The 15,161-nt window shown below is 36.8% G+C and overlaps 1 long non-coding RNA gene across 1 annotated transcript in view; it reads right to left on the minus strand.

The window, feature by feature from the left end:
• Positions 1 to 4,802: 4,802 nt before the first annotated feature.
• The window catches only part of LOC125079454 (uncharacterized), a 54,341-nt gene continuing 43,982 nt past the window's right edge, over positions 4,803 to 15,161 (minus strand). The window contains exon 3 of the long non-coding RNA XR_007121124.1: positions 4,803 to 5,341. This is a non-coding gene — a long non-coding RNA (uncharacterized LOC125079454). The remainder of the gene's footprint in view (positions 5,342 to 15,161) is intronic.

Raw genomic sequence — 15,161 nt, forward strand, 5'->3', positions numbered from 1 at the left:
CATGACAAAGTGCAGGAAGGAGGCCTTTGGAGAGAAGCCTACATGACCACAGCATCAGAAAAAAAAAAAAATGTTGGGAGCACAGAGAGGGGCTGTCTACAAAACTGTACAGAAGTTTTTCACTCTTTTATTAGGTGGTCGGCCATTCCATTGTAAACTAGTTAAACATCTCCCTTTTATAATTCCATGAGGTTAGGTAGCCCTTCTGTATTCTTCCATGGTATTTATCACCTCACACCTCTTGACACACTGGATTTTAATTTCCAATTCACTTGCCTCTCTATTCACTCCAATTCACTAGTCTCTCTCACTAAATTAAAAGCTCTTTAAAGTCGAGGACCTTGTCTGGTTTGTTACCGTGCTATCAGTATCCAACATATGGACCAAACCATGGCAGACAAACATCACAAATATTTGTGAAAGAAGGAAGAATAGGAAGAGAGAAGGAAGGATGGAAGAGAGAGAGAAGAAATGTAGTAGACGAGGTATATAAGTCCTATTACTGTTGTCCAGTGTATTGTACAGAATTATAAGCAAATGTTAAGAACAGAAAGACAAAGATCATTTGCACCAACCTCCTCCTTTTATAGACGAAGACACAGAAATGCAAAGGAGTTAGTATTTGCCCAGCATCATGTAGCTAGGAAAAGTGCTCACATGCCCTAGTCCAAGTTTGGCAGTCTTATCTTTTTGATTTCTCTGAACCTTTTGCAAATCAAGATTGAACTACTGGCAAAATATTCCACATGAATGTCCATGTAATTTCTGTACTTTGGAACTGAAATTTATTTAAGATATGCCACAGCTCCTGCAAATGCCTTTAATATATTTCAGGAAGGCTGGTATCTTTCTGTGGTGCGGTTTGATACTCATATAAAATAAAAATACCCACATGCATGTTAATATATTTAGCAGGGTTAGACTCTGAAATTTTATGACTTTGGGTTTGAAGGTGAAAATTCATGCTTTTATTTCCTTTCAGCATGTTCCATGATCACAACACATGCCTCACACCCTAGAAATAGTGCTCATCCCTAATAAACTGCCCGGCCTCAGGTGAAACACCTGTGTTCTTGAAAGTAAAGTTCTCATGATATTCAATTAAAAAAGAGAACATATAAACTGTTCTGTGGCTCCCTGATGCACACTCCCACATTCCTGGGAGAGGACGTAAGTAAACCTTCCTTTAAAATACTTAACCAAATGTAAGTGAGCAATGAATTAAGTGCTTAGGCTCCCAAGCCACCTAAATAGTTTATTTGCATTAACAAAGTATAAAGTGAGACACATAGTCCACTGTCAGGGAGTTGCAGGAGACAATAAAGTAGCATATGTTTTGAATCAGTTCCTCTTGCTGGTTTCCATAAAGCAGAAACAAGGTTTTTTACCTATTCAATCATACAAGCCACAGTTGTTTTAGAGTAACATTTTTCAGAATGTGTCCACTGCCATACCAGCAAATACTAGCAAAAACAGAATTCTCAGAGCACAGAGGATTATTAGGGCAGTGAAACTATTCTATATGATACTATAATGGTATATACATGTCCTTATACATTTGCCAAAATCCATGCAATGTATGATACCAACAGTGAACCCTAATAAAAACTGTGGACTTTGGGTAATGATGACATGTCAGTGTAGATTCATTGATCATAACAAATGTACCACTCTGGTGGGGAGGTTGATAGTGGAGAAGCTGACTCTGTGTGGAGACAGGTAGTATGTGAGCGCTCTCTCTACTTTCTGCTCTATGGTGCTGCAAACCTAAAACTACTCTGAAAAATAGTCTATTGAAAAGAAGAGGGAATTCTCTCTTTGTCTCCCTGTCTTTCTCTGTCTCATGCACAAACCATACACACACAGAGAAGGACATGGTCAAATAAACTTGGAAATTGCTGTGTACTACATCTCTTAAAGATGGTTCTGAGTCACCTGGGTGGCTCAGTCCATTGAGTGTCTGACTTTTGGTTTTGGCTCAGGTCATGATCTTAGGGTTTTGTTGGGGTCAGGCCCCATGTCAGGCTGCATACTCAGCAGGGAGTCTGCTTGAGGATTCTCTCTAGTTTGCTCTCTCTCTCTCTCTGCCCTCCCCCTGCTCAGGCTCATATTCTCTCTCTCCCTCTCCCTCTCTCTCTCTCTCTTAAATAAATGAATATATCTTTATTTTAAAAAAGAAAAAAAAAAAAAAAAAAAAACAAAACAAAGGGTGCCTGGGTGGCTCAGTGGGTTAAGCCTCTGCCTTCAGCTTGGGTCATGATCCCAGGGTCCTGGGATCAAGACCCTGCATCGGGCTTTCTTCTCAGTGGGGAGCCTACTTCCTCCTCTCTCTCTCTCTCTGCCTGCCTCTCTGCCTACTTGTGATCTCTGTCTGTCAAATAAATAAATAAAAATCTTTAAAAAACAAAACAAAACCAGATGGTTCTGAGTATGGGTCTCCCTGAACTCACTAAGAAGGAGTTGGGCCTGCCGTTTTTAAGCCCAGTTCTCATTGACTTGCCCCAGACCAACTGTGAATAAATCAGTTAATAATAGTAGATACTATGTCTTCCATATTTCAAGTCCCCAAAAGAGAGGAGAAAGAACCAGCATGATTCAAGTTCTCAGGCTTATGTAAGGTCAGAACTGGTTTGTCTCAGTGCAGCCCACCCCCAACCCCACCTTCACACCCCAGGAGTGAGCAAGTGACAAGGAAAGATGAAGTGGGAGCCCTCGCAGCTCCATGAGCCTTCTCTGTATTCTTCCAGCTATCATACAATCTAAAGAGAAGTCTTAACTGTTTATAAAATCAAGAGAATTAAGGCAGCTAGAGTATTCTATTCTCTCCGAGAGACTGCTATTTCTTTGACTTTGGTTCAACTTAACTTTTGTCTGAAGTATTTTTTTGAAATGTACTTATAGTGACTACTCCCCAAATTGTTTAAAATGTTTTCAGAAATTTTTTTTATAAAAGAGTGAAAACAACTGCAGATAACATGTCCAACTATTCCAATATAACAACTTTGATTTTATTCCCTATAAATCTTGTACAAATTCGGAAAAAAGCCAAAGATATTAATGTTCCAGTAGGATAAAAGAAGAACGCTCCTGCCCCGGGGTTTTGTAGTTGCCACAAAAATGCCTTGGTTTACCTAAGAGCTCAAAGTTCTTCTGTCAAAATAATTTTGCAAATTTTCTGAATTATTATGACCTCAGAATACTTTCTAAGCAATATCTGTTAGTATCTTATGAGACACCACTGGTCCTAAAAAGAGTTTAGGAAATGCTGTTTTAGAGGCTGTGCTTGGTCTAATTATAAATAAGCTGATTCATGCTGTTGATTGGCTTATGGCTCTGTGACTTATTTTCCTGTTTTTAAGAATTTCCCCCAAACATAGAATTTTCGTTAGGAAGAACTTGGAGATTTTCTAGTTTAACTCCATTTGCCTGTAGGACCAGAGTGGTTTCACTGCACACTCAAGGCCCCATGGAAAGGAACTGACTCAGTCAGAACTAGATCCCAGATTACTAATGCTGTCTCTTGGAAACCTTCCCCTCAACTTGGCATGAAAATCTCCTATTGACTGAATTGTGGCCCTCCAAAATTCATATGTTGAATCCCTAACCCTCTCATACTTCAGAATGTGAGTATATTTGGAGATAGGACCTTTACAGAGGTGATTAAGTTATGGTGAGGCTCTAAGAGTAGCCCCCCATGCTACCTGACTGGTGTCTTAATAAGGAGAGAAAACTTGAACAAAAAGAGTCAGCAGTATGAGAAGCACACAGAGGAAAGATCATGTGAAGATATTGCCATCTGCAAATCAACGGAAAAAAGCGTCAGAAGAAACAAAATCTATGCTTGGACTTCTAGTCTTCAGAGATGTGAGAAAATTCATTTCTGTTATGTAAGTCACATGGTCCTGTGGTACTTTGTTATGGCAGCCTTCACAAATGAATACAGGCCTTTCACTATCTGATCCCTTTATTTTCTCAGCCTTATTTTCCTTTACAATTCCAGCATAAAATGTACCTTTCAAGTATAGTGCATTCCTTGAAGATTCCTGCCTCCATCCTTCCCCAAAGAGTTATTTCTTTGTCTAGAGTGTCATTTATTGGGGCACCTTGGTGTCTCATTTGCTTAAGCTTCTGTCTGCCTTTGATTCAGGTCATGATTTCCAGGTCCTGGGATCAAGTCCTGTGTTGGGCTTCCTGCTCAGTGGGGAGTCTGCTTGTCCTTCTCCCTGTGCCCTTCCCCCCAACTCATGCCCTGTCTCTCTCTCTCTCAAATAAATAAATAAAAACCTTTAGAATGTCGTTTAATGGGGCACCTGGGTGGCTCACTAGGTTAAGCATCTCATGCTTGATTTCAGCTCAGGTTATGATCTTGGGGTCATGAGATCAAGCCTCATTTTGGGCTCTGTGTTCAGCAGGGAGTCTGCTTGAGACTTTGTCCCTCTCCTTCTCCCTCTGCCCCTCCCCTCCAAAATAAATCTTTAGGATGTCACTTATTTCTTCCCTTGGATGCTATCTAATTCTACACAGTGAAGCCCCACTTCTTTAAGGCCATCCCTGACCAGCCCTGCTCATGGTGTTCATTCCTTTGGCTAACCCATCAAAAACTGTAACATATAAGTTACATTCTTTTTATACAGTTACTTATTACTAGTCATCTTTGCATGATTATGTATCTTGTCTCCTAAACCACTTCTTTTAAACATTATTTCTTTGGTATTTCCACTGTGGCTAGTCTTGCACTGTTGATTTTTCTCAACTTCTAAAAAAGTTAGCCAGAACACATTTTCCCTAAAATATGTATAGGGACATCAGTTTAATCCAAATGAAATTAAACAAAACTAGTGATCATGAGAATGTGTAATGGTGATATCATATCACCATTACAATATCATAAAAATAGGCAAATCATAAAAATATGGGTTTATGGTATTATGAATTATGAATATGATTTTATGAATTTATGATAGGCAATATCATAAAAATAAGCACACTTGGTGTTCTTTCCTGATGTAATGACAAATTACTAGCATTAATGTGGATATACAAGAACATGACATCTAACGCCAAATTGTTAGAACAGTCAGTTTAAAATAGATATTCCCTGGCCACTTCTTGTATTTCTTCAGTCTTGATTTTCATTTCCTTCAGTGAAATCAATCCATAATAACGGTATTCTTGCTATTTTGTGAGTCTTCTCTGTAATGATGTTTGGTATTAAAATATTAATCTGAATTGCAGGATGTATCTGAAGATTTGAAACAGCCCCTAAGCTGCTTGGCAGTATTTGTATCAAGATCCTTCTACTTGTTGAGTAGAAGATTTGGACTCTTGATAATTATCAGCTCTGAAAAACAAGAGAGAGGACAAAGAATGAGTTTAGGACATGCTGTTTTGGAGGCTATGCTTGGTCTAATTGATCAAGGGAAAATGAGCTGAAACTCTTTCATTGGGCTACTCCTGTTCAACAATGATGAATTAGGGACCATTTTGGTCCATGTCTTGTCAAATCAAATACCATTAGACTCAAGGATAGAGTTTCTAACCAAATGTCTTTTAAAATTACATGTGAGGGCGCCTGGGTGGCTCAGTGGGTTAAGGCCTCTGCCTTTGGCTCAGGTCATGATCCCAGGGTCCTGGGATCCAGCCCTGCATCGGGCTCTCTGCTCGGCAGGGAGCCTGCTTCCCCCTCTCTGTCTGCCTGCCTCTCTGCCTACTTGTGATCTCTGTCTGTCAAATAAATAAATAAAATATTTTTTAAAAAATAAATAAATAAAATAAAATAAAATTATATGTGAATATGCCCAGAAGCCATCAATATTTACTCATCCACTATTTTTTTTTTCCTCTTAAAAGCAAAACCTAATAGGATTCAAAACAAGAAGGCATTGTTTCCTCCTCAGCTTGGTTCTTTGAGTCTCTTGGATGGTTTAGTAAAATGTCAGTGATCCTTAGTTATTTCAGTTTTGTCCAATGTAACTCTCAAAAGCCAGGGGCACTGTGACACTGCTCCCCTCCAAACCAACTAAGAACGTTTCCTATGAGAGGATGTGGCCCTAGAACAAAAATTGCCTTTAGGTGAGTGTAGGGCTTACTCTCTAATTTGCTCTGAAGGAATATTAGATAAACTCTGATTCACTCAGTACCAACTCCTTTACTCAAAGTCTAATTGACTATTTTACTTATAAGCCACCAAAATTATTTGGTGTGAGGATGTTCAGGCTGAAAGAGCTCCAAGTAATTGAGTAATGGATGTACTATTGTTCTATGCTAATGTTTTAGACAGAAAATAAAGGTCAGGAAAAGAAAAGCCTTGAAGATTATGTATAGTGAACTGATGCAAGGGTAGAGGTCCTGACACTTTTTGTCACAGTGGTCTGCCTTTTATTTTAGAACATAGATTTCCTTGGAGAGTGGCCATTATAATAAAGATCATATACCTTCAAGGTTCCAATATGGTAGTACTCCAAATAGATGCTAGGGGACAAATAAAATATAGGAATTTAAAGGTGACTTGCCAAGCAGGAGTCTTAATTGGATATTCACCATGACTATGCTGAATGTCAGCAGTAACTATTTGAGGAAGGAGAGGCAGGCCATAAGCAACTAAAAACTGACCTTTTAAAAATTCCCTTTAGGTTCCCAAAGTCCTTCAACTAGGAAATTATGCTTTGGAATGCAAATCCCAGGGATACTTCCCAGGACTCAAATAATTCCATAGTATCTAAGGCAAGAGAATTTCTATTCAATACTTTTTCCCCCATTGATCCTAAAATTACTCACTGTTACTTGTGTACCTGTCATTGTACAAAGTTGAGTACATGATACTACTGCAATAAAAAAAATAAATAAAAATTTAAAAAGAACACAGGCAGTAATGTAAAAGAGCTATTTTATGGGTAGACAAAAAATGCACCTCATGAAATAGTTACACATTGATTGAAATCTTATACTTTATTATTTGAATTTAGTACGGAAAAATACAATTCTACCTACTTTTCTGGCAGACATCCTCTATAATTCTCTCTCTCCTAAACATGCTTTAAACTTAAGTATTAGTGAAAAGTACCTCTAACTTCCTAAGAACATTCTGTGACAGAAAAGTAGTCAATGTACCCTTTGGAAATATTTTTATAATTTCAAAATTATGTTTAAAATTCAAGTTATTTGCTTAACGTACTTGAACACTTTATTTCATTTGGCATCTTTTTTTAAGATTTATTTATTTATTATTTATTTACTTATTTATTTATTTGAGAGAGAGAGAGAGAATGAACTGTCAAGGAGGGGCAGAAGGAAGAGAGATGCATGGCTCCCTCCCAGGGCCTGGAGATCTCTACCTGAGTCCAAGGCAGATTTCTTAACTGTCTGAGCCACCTGCCAAGGTGCCCCATTTGGCATCTTTTATTGTTTCTAATTTAGTACAGACACCTAAACAAGTTATTGCTAAAAGCTCTATGCTTCGTGTGCATGTTTAATTGTTCTCACCACAGTCCCTGTAGAAAGTACTACCATTAGCCACCAAAACAAGACTTAAAGAGGTCAAGTAACAGCTACTACATATTGTACTAAGGGCTGAAACATAGAATGTTGTGACTCTAATGATATAGAGCTACTGAGTACATGAGAAATAGTGAGGGATAGACTGAGCTGGGATGGCTGCCATTAAGAAGTGGGATAACAGAATTATAACAAAATGTAGCAATCTAGGATAATTTGGGGAAAAACAAAATAATAACTCTAGGTCATGAAGAAAGTTTATATTTTATGCCATATACTCTCTTTAATAAATCAAGAGAATGCATAATACATTTTTAGATTTATTTCTATGAAAAATAAAATACAGCTCACTGTTTAAATTGATAAGTTTCAATTCTTTGGAAATGGAGCTCATCCTAGGCAAAAATGATAAAATGAGCAAACTTGCCTCTAAGTACCCCTTTTTCTTCTCCATGGTCTAGTTCACTCTATCACAATCTGTTTCTAGAAAAAAGACGTTATTAGTCACTTAAAAGTTAATAAGAGCCATAGTCACTATCAATCGCTTTTCCTTGGAACATTCACATTCTCAATCTTAATGTCAAAAATAAAATAGAAAAATCTTTCTCATTAAAAAAAAAAAAATTCGGCCTCCAGAGAATATTAAATTTGGGCATGCACACATGGAAAAAGTAAGAGTCATTATCAAAGTTCCTAAATCACAATACATAAGCATCTGTTCTACTTAAGAATAAGTTCAATCTGTGTAAAAACTTTACTTATGAAAAATACTTCATTTCTTAGAGCTGTCTTCTCAGTGAGATAGCTCTGTATTTATTTATAATATTCCCAAAGTATCTCTGGGACAGAAACTGAGACATATAAAACCAAGCAATGTGGAAGAACAATCAAAATCTTTTATCCAATGTAGAAAACCAAAAAGACTCTACCAAAAAACTTCTAGAACTGATGAATTCAGCAAAGTTGCAGGACACAAAATTAAGGTACAGAAATTTGTTGTATTTCTCTACAGCAGTGATGAAGCAGCAGAAAGAGAAATCAAAGAATCGATCCCATTTACAATTACACCAAAAGCCATAAGATACCTAGGAATAAACCTAACCAAAGAAGTAAAGTATCTGTACTCTGAAAACTATATAACACTTATGAAAGAAATTGAAGATGGCACAGAGAAGTGGAAAAAACATCCCATGATCATGGATTGGAAGAACACATATTGTTAAAATGTATATACAACCCAAAGCAATTTACAAATTTAATGCAATCCCTATCAAAATACCCCTAGAATTTTTCACAGAGTTAGAACAAACAATCCTAAAATCTGTATGGAACCACAAAAGACCCTGAATAGTCAAAGCAATCTTGAAAAAGAAAAACAAAATGGGAGGCATCACAATCCCAGACTTCAAGCTCTATTACAAAGCAGCAGTAGTCAAAACAGTATGGTACTGGCATAGAAACAAACACATAGATCAGTGGAACAGAATAGATCAGAAATGGACCACTACTATATGGTCAAGTAATCTTCAACAAAGAAAGAATATTCAAGGCAAAAAAAGTCTCTCAACAAATGACATTGGGAAAACTGGACAGCAACATGCAGAAGGATGAAACTGGACCACTTTCTTATGCCATACACCAAAACGCATTCAAAATGGGTGAGAGACGTAATGTGAAACAGGAAACCATCAAAATCCTAGAGGAGAACACAGGCAGCAACCTCTTCGACCTCAGCTGTAGCAACTTCTTACTTGACAGGTCAATGGAGGCAAGGGAAACAAAAGCAAAAATATACTATTGGGAGTTCATCAAGATAAAAATCTTCTGCACAGTGAAGGAAACAATAAACAAAACTAAAAGACACCCTTTAGAATGGGAGAAGATATTTGCAAATGACATGTCTGATAAGGGTTAATATCCAGAATCTATAAGGAGCTCATCAAACTCAACACCCAAAAAACAAATAATCCAGTTTTGAAATGGGCAGAAGACATGAATAGACATTTTTCCAAGGAAGACATCCAGATGGCCAACAGATACCTGCGAGGATGCTCAACATCACTCCCCATTGGAGATACAAATCCAAACCACAATGAGATACCACCTCACACCTGTCAGAATGGCTAAAATCAACAAAGGGAAAAACAGGTGTTGACAAATTTATAGAGAAAGGGGAACCCTCCTGCACTGTTGGTGGGAATGAAAGCGGTGCAGACACTTTGAAAAACAGTGTGGAGCTTCCTCAAAATGTTAAAAATAGAACTACCCTACACTCCATAAATTGCACTACTAGGTATTTATTCAAAGGATATAAAAATATAGATTCGAAGGGATACATGCACCCCAGTGTTTATGGCAGCATTATCAACAATAACCAAACTGTGGAGAGAGATAAATGTCCATTGACTAATGAATGGATAAAGAAGTGTTGTATATATGGATTTGTGGAATACATATGTATATGTATACATATGTGTGTGTGTGTGTGTGTGTGTGTGTGTGTGTGTGTGATGGAATATTACTTGGATATCAAAAAGGATGAAATCTTGCCATTTGCAATGACATGGGTGGAACTGTGTATTAGTTCCACCCATGATGTATTATCCAGCATAGTATATTATGCTAAGAGAAACAAGTCAGTCAGAGAAAGACAAATACCAAATGATTTCACTCGTATGTGGAGGTTAAGAAACAGATTAATAAAGGGGAAGGGGGAAAAAGTGGGAGGCAAACCGTAAGAGACTCTTAACTATAGAGAACAAACTGAGGGTTGCTGGAGGGGAGTGGGTGAGGGATGGACTAAATGGGTGATTGGTATTAAGAAGGACACTTATTGTGATGATGTGATGCACTGGGTGTCATGTGTAAGTGATAAGTCACTAAATTCTACTCCTGAAACCAGTATTGCACTATATGCTAAATAGAATTTAAATAAAAACTTGAGACAAAAAACAAATAAACAAAATAAAGCTTAAAAATAAAAAATAAATGAACCAAAGAATCAATAAATTAGAAAAAAAGCATAATAAAAGCTAATAAAAATAAAACAATAATATTTGTCCAGTGAACCACTTACTGTTATGTTAAAATGTATAGCTGCAATGATAGAACATTGAGAAAAAGTTTTTTTCTGGTGGTTAAGGGCACCATTTGATTCAGTCTACATTATTAGGCTGTTTTGCAGAGTTCTAATTAGTTATTTTATGTTCTTTCTCTCTCTTCCCCAGAGGCTCCCATCCAAGTAGCACTCACAATTTAGGAAATTTTTCTGAAAGAGCCTTTAGGTTTCCTATATATCTGGTAATGGTCATGTTCACAAGGCTGATACTCTACCTTTATTGGTTTTACGGCATTATTTCTTAATGGATCCTTTCAGAAAGTAAGTGACTAAAAAGTACATAAGGTATCTCCATTTGAGCTTTGAAATGGGAGAGGTCAAAGAAACAATCTTCCATCTCCTTGGCTGCAGAGAACTGTAGTTCAGTAAATGATAATTGTTCAGCTCCTGGTTCAGAAGACACTTATGATTTAAAAAAAAAAGGTGCCATTAACAATCATACCAATTTATTTGGGTGAGTATCCTATTAAGCAGAAAATGTTCTGAATGCTTCTTGAAAAATATATCTTAGTTCTACATGAAAGAAACTTTTTTTTCCATTGCTGCAGTTCATAAGTTAATGAAAATTCCTTCTTATGGATCGTTAGAGTGACCAAAAAGCTGAAGAAATATTTGGAGTTTAGAAATAGGCAATAAAATCTTCAATCTCTATCAGCTTGTTGAGATCAGCTAAGGCTACTTGGGGACAAAAATCATTACTACTTGACGGATTCATGGTAACATATATGAAATTTGTTAATTATCTCAGCTTGGTACCTCCACTAGCTAATGACATAATTGTTATTATCATGTGTGCAACAGGACTCTCATGAAGTACTAAAAATAATTTTAAGAAAAAGGCATCAGAAATGCCAGCATTGAATCAATATTTAAATTGTTATTTAATAATATTCAATCATTTTGTATTATGTTCCTGATACTACAGTACAGACAGCAGAAGATCCATAAAGATATTAGTTGCCCTCTAGAGGCTCAAAGTCCAGTAAAGGAGTTAGACTAAATTGAGAATCAGAATTGTGTGTAAGAGCAGTAACACACATATGCATAGTGCTCTGAACACAAGAAAAATATAGCTACCACCAGCAGAGGAAGGAAAGTCTTCACCATAGAGGTGACCTCTGATATGGTTATGGAAGTATGTTGAAGTATGTTAGAGACAGTAGGGAAACGTATTCTGATAGAAAGAACAGTATATGCAACGATGTGAAGTCATGAAGGAGCATACTGTGTTCAGGGAAAACTAATGTCTAGCAAAATGCTGAGCACATAGTAGGTGTTCAGTAAAGATCTCTGGAATGACTTAATAAAAGGTAAAAGAAAAAAGTTATATTTAGCTGGAATAGAAACAGTTTTTATAAATAATAGGAACCAATTCTGGAGAAATCGATAAATGTAGGCAAGTACTGATAGTTTCCAAGGAGCATTGTTTTTGCAGTATTATAGTACTTTAAGAATTAGTTTACTGAAATGAATCAAAGTTTACCCATGGAGGCACTTTGATCCAGCTATCTATTTCTGCTTTAAAAATTTTCAAACTTCATGGCTTAAAATACCAAAAGCATTTATTTTGCTCACAAATATGCAATTCTGAGTAGAGCTTGGAAAGACAAAGCTACTCTCTGCTCCACTCAGCATCCATAGAGGCCAGCATGGATCTGAAAGCCTGCCTACTCACACGTCTCGCAGCTGATACTGGCTATCAGCAGGGACTTTCAGTGGGGCTGTCAACTGAAAGTAGAACACACAGCCCTCCACTTAACATGGGCTTCTCACAACATGGTGGTTGGGTCCCGAGAGATGCAGGCAGAAGCTATATAATTTTTTGATTTAGCCTTGGAAGGTCCATGCTTACTCTTTTGGTCAAGCAGATTCAACCCCTTCCAAGTTGAAAGAGAAAGAAAATAGATCATACTTTTGTTTGTTTTGTTGTTTTGTTTTGTTTTGCTTTGCTTTGTTTTGTTTTAAAGAGAGAGAGAGTGAGAGAGAGAGCAGGAGCAGTTGGGGATGGGTGCAGCGGGGAGGGAGAGAGGATCCCAAGCAGGCTCCATGCCCAGCACAAAGCATAATGCTGGACTCGATCTCAAGACCCTGAGATCATGATCTCAGCCAAAATCAAGACCCCAGCGCTTAACCGACTGAGCCAAGCAGGCAACCCAATCCCGAGTCTTGATGGTGATATATAGCAAGGATTACAAGACTACCTAAGACCAGAAGTGCTGCTTTAAATATTTTTGGAAAAATGAAATCTACCACAAATGCTTTTTCCCCACCCATATAATAAAGAGTAAAAACAATATCCACAAAACAGGAGTCTAAATTTTTTTTTAGTGGACTCAACAGTAAAGACCACAAAATTCATCTTGTTAGGTTAGCTGAGGATTTATCAATTATCTTACTCTATTGTAATTGCCAACTTACCAGTCTGATATTTTAAGCTTCGTTAGAGCAGGAAATGAGTCTTTTGTTTAATCATTGTATCTGTAACACCTGGTGGGATCCCATCCATTTTTTTATGGATAGTTAATTGATATTTGCTAAATAAATGAATGCACAAGTATATATAAACTTAATATTTTCAATCACTACCTCCTATATAACTGATTTCCATAGTAATCAATGTAAAAAGTACTCTTTTTTACATTGAATATATTTTAAAGGCCAAATACCAATTTTGGCATCAATGTAACTTCTAGAGGTGATTCACTCAAAGATGATGATAATGAAACGTTTTAAAGGATAATAGTCTTGCCAAAATGAGGAAGACAGTATTGTCAATAGCAAATAGTCAACATTTTTCTTATTCCTTAGTAAGAGGAATTGGCCATCTGAAATCAGAACAAGTTTTTAAAAATAAGATAGATTACAAAAAGGTTGAATTGCTTTTTTTTTTAAGGATTTTATTTATTTATTTGACAGACAGAGATCACAAGTAGGCAGAGAGGCAGGCAGAGAGAGAGGAGGAAGCAGGCTCCCTGCTGAGCAGAGAGCCTGATGCAGGGCTTGATCCCACGACCCTGGGATCATGACCTGAGCCAAAGGCGAGGCTTTAACCCACTGAGCCACCCAGGGGCCCTTGAATTGCTTTTTTTAAAAAATATTCACTCACCTTCTTCGAGTAACTAAAATATAACCTGGAGTTAATTCAGTTACTGTGAATACAATATTTAAATACCTTTGACCAATTACATGTTATTTGTAATTTACTTTAAATATACTCAAAAGAGAACACTCAAAAAGCTCAATCAATTAATATGTTTCTCCCATCTTACAGTTGCTGCACATATGCCTGATTTATAGTCCCTCTCCCACCCTCTCCCCTCAGCTCAGTGTAAACATATGGAAATTGACAAGAACCTGATCTGGTAACAGAAGAAAAAAACTCTTTCTGTTTTGTGGTTTGTGAGATACATCAGACTTTTATCTCCTCACATGTTAAAGCATAGAATATGTGAATTAGAAGATTTACATTCTGTGCTACATTTATTAGTTATAAGAATTTTGAATGATTTACTTAGAAATGCTGCATGAAGTTTGGTTTGCTAATCAATGAATGTTTAATCTAATTTCATAAGCTATTACCAAGGAGCCTTGTCAGTTTCAATTCCCTTCAATAATATTTATAGCTAACAAGGATGCAATTACATTGTAAGCAAATTTGGAAGAGCATGTGATAATGTTTGAATGCTTTTCATTTTGAATATGGAAAGACAAGTTTGACTGTCATCAGTAAATTTCCTGTAGCCCCTCACCTCCCCAAACTAGTGCATCCTGAGTGGCACAAATGTTGACCATGCAAACAAAAGAGTTAGTCCTAAAATGACAGGAATAAAGTGGTTTGCTAAATTTCTGGTAAATCCTTATGAATACAGCATTAGCATAAGGATAGTAGGGAGAATGGGAGCAAAGAGAACCTGCTTTTGTCATTTGCCTAGTTTTACACTAGGCAAGTAACTTGATTTCTCTGGGCCTCAGTTTCATTATGTATATAAGTTGAAGTCGATATAATCATCCCTACATTCTTCTCTAGCTTTTGACATTTTGTCTCTATTACACAAAATAGATACTCAATAAACATAAATTCAGTGTTTGATGACTGAATGAGTAAGTGAATGTACTTAGTCCAATATCATTTCATATTTCCCCAAACAAGTTGTTTAAACTGGTGTGTACATGTCATATACATATAAATTCCAAGCTACCAAGTGAGATTTTCCAGAAGAATTTTTTCATGATTACAGAGAGAATTCTGCAGTGGCATAGATGGTACCTAATATTCATAAACATAAATGCCCAGAGAAAAAATGGGGACTTTTTATGCTGACAGAAAAATGAAACCAAATAGACATTTTAATGCAAGAAGATTGTGACTCAACCATACTATTGCTTATGAATTATACTGCATGTTTTATCTTTACTGTGGTATAGTTTACATTCCATAAAATTTGCCCATTGAAAGTATATAATTCTTAGTAAGTGTACTGGGCTGTGTAACCATGACATTCCAGTTTTAGAAGATTTCCATTAACCCCCAAAATTCCCACAACCCTGT

The sequence above is a fragment of the Lutra lutra genome, chromosome 10 (assembly GCF_902655055.1).
Source record: "Lutra lutra chromosome 10, mLutLut1.2, whole genome shotgun sequence".
NCBI classification, from domain to species: Eukaryota; Metazoa; Chordata; class Mammalia; order Carnivora; family Mustelidae; genus Lutra; species Lutra lutra.